Source organism: Suricata suricatta, chromosome 8 (assembly GCF_006229205.1).
Source record: "Suricata suricatta isolate VVHF042 chromosome 8, meerkat_22Aug2017_6uvM2_HiC, whole genome shotgun sequence".
Taxonomy (NCBI): Eukaryota; Metazoa; Chordata; class Mammalia; order Carnivora; family Herpestidae; genus Suricata; species Suricata suricatta.
In genome coordinates, this window is record NC_043707.1 from 109591789 (window position 1) to 109597339 (window position 5551).

The following is a 5551-nucleotide window of genomic DNA, read 5'->3' on the forward strand; positions in this document are numbered from 1 at the left end:
AGCACATGCTAGCTGACAACAAAAGGAATGAATAGGAAGCCAATTAAAATTAATAGAAAAAGTCAAAGATAAGAATAACAAATCATGCCTGGCTCGCTAGCTCATGGTGCTTTTCTGTAATTTTATGTTGCATACATCTATCAGAGAAATATTTTGCTAGCCAAAATGCTGTATCACATAAAGGACTCTGAATGCAGAGGATAAATATCTTTCCATAAATAGGAGGGAGCCTACCTCTATTTCTTTATTGCATCGTAGGATCTTAACAAAGGGGTACCATTTTTGTCTTGTAAAAGACTGATTTAATCCTGCAGGGGCAAGAATATGGGCGTTGGAGCCAGGTAAATCTGAGTATAAACACCTTCCTAGCTGCATGACTGTGAGTACATTGCTTAAGTGAGTAATTTGAATGAGTTAAGAATTACATTTGGTTGCGTGTAGATCATAAAGCAACTTAAATGTGAAAGAGAATGATTTCTCCCTCAAAATTAAAGAGTTTAGTGGTTCCAGGTTGGTTTGGTGGCTCCTAGATCATTTAGCTTCTAGGTGTTTCCTTTCTGCATGCCCCACCATCCTTAGCACGTTCTAGGTCACTCATGGTCTAATATGGCTTTTGAAGCTCTAGTCACGTCATCTGCTCTCCAAGCAGCAGAATGGATGAAGGGAAGCAGGACAACAAAAGTTTTCCACAAAGCCCCACACAGTGACTTCTGTTTATATGTAGTTGGGGGCTCCCATCTGCAAGGCAAATGGGAACTGTAGTTTTTTCTCTGTGCAGAGATGCCTAAACAATTCCGAGTGTCCATGATTCCTTTCTTTAAAAAAATTTAAAAAATTTTTTTAATGTCTTTTATTTTTTTTGAGAGACAGAGAGAGACAGTGTGAGCAGGGGAGGGTCAGAGAAAGAGGGAGACACAGAATCTGAAGCAGCCTCCAGGCTCTGAGCTAGCTGTCACCACAGAGCCCAACACGGGGCTCGAACCCACGAACCACGAGATCATGACCTGAGCTGAAGCCGGCGCTTAACCAACTGAGCCACACAGGCGTCCCTAAATTTTTTTTTTTTACATTTACTTATTTTTGAGAGACAGAGCATGAGCAGAGAAGGGGCAGAGAGAGAAGGAGACACAGAATCCCAAGCAGGCTCCAGGCTCTGAACAAGAGTTCAGCATAGAGCCCGATGTGGGGCTCGAACCCACTAAATGTGAGATCATGACTGGAGCTGAAATCAGATGCTCAACAGACTGAGCTACCGAGATGCCCCCATGATTCCCTTCTTTTAGTAACAGAGTCACTACCGCATCTATCTACCACTAGTTTTACGAAGGCATGAGTAGAGCCTCTATTTTTCAGCCATCCATGCAGTTAGTTGTGGCCATGTGACTATGATCTTTCTGGACAATGGGACATGAGCTGAAGTGTTTGTGGGTAGTTTCCTTAAAGGAACTGCCTGTCCTTCATCCTTTCTTCCTCTTTCCCACAGGCTGGGACATGCATGTGTAGTGGTGAGCCAGCTTTTACCAAACAGATGAGGACGGCACAATGGATGATTAAATGGTGGAGTAATGGGACCGAAGGAAGGTCCCTGGATAACTGAGTGAAGCCGAGCCACCTGCACCCTGGACCTTCTGCCTGCCTCTGTTGTGTTTTGTGAGAGAGAAATAAACCTCCAGCTTGTTCAAGCCACTCTCTTTTGTTATCTCTTTGTTACAACAACTTAGCCTGTATCCTAACTAATACAGCCACCTCTCTGTGCCTCAGTTTATTTTTCTGTGAAATGGCAATGGCATTATGTACTCCACTGGGTTATAGCAAGACTTAAAAATGATATAAGTAAGGGGCGCCTGGGTGGCTCAATCAGTTAAGTGTCCGATTTTGGCTCAGGTTATGATCTCACAGTTCGTGAGTTCAAGCCCCACGTGGGGCACTGTGCTGACAGCTCAGAGCCTGGAGCCTGCTTGGGATTCTGTGTCTACTTCTCTCTCTGCCCCTTCCCCGCACACTCTGGTTCTCTCTTTCTCAAAAGTAAATAAAATAAACATTGAAAAGTAATATAAGTAAGGCACCTGACAGAGCTATCATAAGTAATAGTTATTAGCATAGGTTTCCTGAGAGGATTCTGAGAAGGGGAGCAAAGCACTTGGAAGAAATGCTCAGCTTGCTTCCACACCAATATAACTTGGAACTATTCGTGTGATTGGATTCTTGATTTAGCCACAAAAGCATAAGAACAATAAATGTCTTGGATTTAAAGATAAGTAAGCTAGTTTAAGTGTTTCAAAAACGCCTCCTGATGCATTGTCCCCTTCTTAATAATTTGAATTCTCTTCCTGCCTGACGTTGGCATGGGGAGGTGCAGAATGCAGAGGCGATGAATCTCAGAACAATACTGCAAAGGATAAGGTAGGACTGGCTTTTCCTCAGCAGGCTGTGACAGTGGGATCAGGGAAGGCCACAGGACAGCATGGGGTCCCTCCCCTGCTATTGTGAGGGGGTTACAGCCAGCAGGGAGTAGAATTCTGAATTGACTAAATTCAATTTTAACTTATAGAGACATAAACATAATTAAAAGTTTTTTTCCCCCCATGCTATTAGCAGGACTAGAGACTTGAGTCTAAGATAGAATTAACTGTGGAAAATAATGAACATTATATCCTTGGCACATCTGAGTCATAGTATGCAAATTTCTATATAGCTGCATGATACTCACAAGGTCGATACGGAAAAAGCACAAGTATAGTCAATTTCATTTATGAACATAGATTCCGTAATCTTAAATAAAACATTGACAAATTTAATCCATTAGGATAGTAAAAAGAATAATCCATCACATCCAAGTAGCATTTAGCTCACAAATGCAAGTGTAATAGGATTTTAAATTGGAAGTTTCATCCAGAAACCCTAAGGCAGTAGATACAAGATAACAAAGTTGTCAGCAAACCATCTTGTAGGAGTTTCAAAGTAAATGGTCAAAACTAGTTGCATAGGGGTGCCTAGGTGGCTCAGTTGGTTAAGCATCTGATTCTTGATTTCAGCTCAGGTCTTGATCTCACTATTCAGCAGTTTGAGCCCCCATGGGGCTCTATGCTGAAGGTGGGGAGCCTGCTTGGGATTCTCTCTCTCTCTCTCTCTCTCTCTCTCTCTCCCCCCCCCCCCATCTGTTCACCCCCTCTCAAAATAAATAAATAAACTAAGAAAAAAAAAGCAAACTAGTTGCACATTCTTAACCTTCTCACCCTCCAGGGTATAAAGGTTGCTGTAAAACTTTGTAAAGAGGATTTTTCTGAATAAAGCTATGCTGGATCTCTCCTCCCCTCTCTCAGTGAGCAGCGGTAGGGGATATTTTCCCATTCTCAAGAGGAAACTATTTCAATGGGACCACCTGGAGACCTTGGTCTGTAACACCTCCAGGTAGTAAGTCAGTGTCTGCCTGATGCCTGGAACACGGGAAGAGCAGAGATGGGCTGGCTAGCTGCTCAAACCACAGGGGAGAAGGGGAAATGATTATGTCAAGTGGCCTGCACTCCAAGCCTTAGTGGAAGATCTCTTTGAAAGGAGAGCTGGCTTAAACCCTTTAAATCTTGCCCAAGAGAATTGCTTGGAAGAGCCATGGGACTCCAACAGAAAGACCCAGGATATTGTGGACCACTGAAAAACCAAAGCAAAACCAAAACCAAACAAACAAACAAAACCCCACAAAAGCTAAGATGGGGGCAGCCAATGGAAGGAAAATGGTATCACCCACACTATGGCAGATACAACAGAAGGTATCTACTAGGGGCCTCTGCAGAACGCATCAACACAGCCAAGAAATAAATAGTTGGCATTGAATATTTGCCAATCCCAGAGAACTTGAAACCATTTAACAAAAGTGTTTCTTTCCCAAACCTGAGAGAAAAAGTTTTACTTGACTGTCTTCCAAAACTGCGAGTCTGCCTGTCTGCCAACTAGATGAGGATGTGATACCCTGGATAGGGGAAGAGCACAGCCCCGGCGCTAGCTCCCTCCAGCCTTCCTGTAAGTGTTGGTACAGAAGGTCCAAGTGACAAGAGAGGAGTTTTCGCTTTAATAGTCTGGCGTTTTAATTATTACACAGAATCGGGCATTCCAGTGCCTGAACTGATACTGTCATTTATTGTGACCTTGGCACCTTTTGTTATCTAAGAGTCATGTGAATGCCTGAGATTCCTCAGGACCAAAGGAGAAAGCTTCCCCAATGAAGACATTTTAAAGGCACATCGTGAGTGAGATCTGAAAAGCATGCAATTGGGGCGCCTGGGTGGCTCAGTCGGTTAAGCAACTGACTTCGGCTCAGGTCATGATCTCGCGGTTCGTGAGTTTGAACCCCACGTTGGGCTCTGGACTGACAGCTCAGAGCCTGAAGCCTGGTTCAAGCTCTGTCTGTCAAAAATAAATAAATGTTAAAAAAAAAAAAGAAAAAGAAAAAGAAAAGCATGCAATTTTAAAAAATTGGTAAATTAAGTCAGAATTTAAAAATTTGGAGATGTATCCACACAATGGAATGCTAATTCGCCATAAAAAGGCGCCATGTTATTCTTCCAATAACATGCATGAATCTTACAAATGTGATGCTCAGTACAAAAGGCCAGACACAAAAGAATACATGCTCTATGATTTTATTTGTATGAAATTCTAGAAAAGGGAACACTAACCTACAGTGACAGGAACCAGATGAGTGATTGCCTGGGGCAGTGAGGCTCACTGCAGCATTATTCATAATAACAAAAAAAAGGAAACAACCCAAATGTCCATCGACTGATGCAGAGAGAAATAAAAGTGGTATACCCATACCATGGAGTATTGTTTGGTAATAAAAAGGAATGAAATACTGATACATTCTACAACATGGATAACCCTTGAAACGTTATGCTAAGTGAAAGCAGCCAGACAGATCATATGTCATATGATCTAATTTATATGAACTGTCCAGAAGAGACAAATCTAGAGATAGAAGGCAGATTAATGGTTGTCTAGGACTGGGGGAAAGGTTGGGGTAAAAAGGGGATGAGGTTTCTTCTGGGGACAATGAAAATGTTCCAAAATTTATTGTGGTGATGATTATACTACTCTGTGAATATACTAAAAACCACTGACTTGTACATTTTATTTTTTATTTTTTTAAAGATTATATTTTTAGCTAACCTCTACACCAAATGTGGGCCTTGAAATCACAACCCTGAGACCAAGTTGCATATTCTACTGACTGAACCAGCCAGTCCCCACTGACTTGTACATCTTATTTTATTTTATTTTGAGTCTTTTTAAAAAAGATTTTTTTCATTTATTTATTTTTTTACTTTAGAGAAAGATCATGCACTAACAGGGGAGAGGGGCAGAGAGAGAAAGAGAGAGAGAGAGAGAGAGAGAGAGAATCTTAAGCAGATTCCATGCTCAGTGCAGAGCCTGATGTGGGGGCTTGATCCCACAACCTTGGGATCATGACCTGCGCTGAAGTCAAGAGCCTGGTGTTCAACTCATTGAGCCACCCACATGCCCTGACTTCTACATTTTAAATGGGTGTGTTGTAACA

At 42.0% G+C, this 5551-nt stretch overlaps 1 long non-coding RNA gene across 1 annotated transcript; it reads left to right on the plus strand.

Annotated features, from left to right (window-relative positions):
• The first annotated feature begins 314 nt into the window (after positions 1–314).
• LOC115298006 lies at positions 315–1686 on the plus strand. Its single transcript, XR_003911555.1, has 2 exons — positions 315–379; positions 1484–1686. It is a non-coding gene; the product is annotated as an uncharacterized LOC115298006 (long non-coding RNA).
• The last annotated feature ends 3865 nt before the right edge of the window (positions 1687–5551 follow it).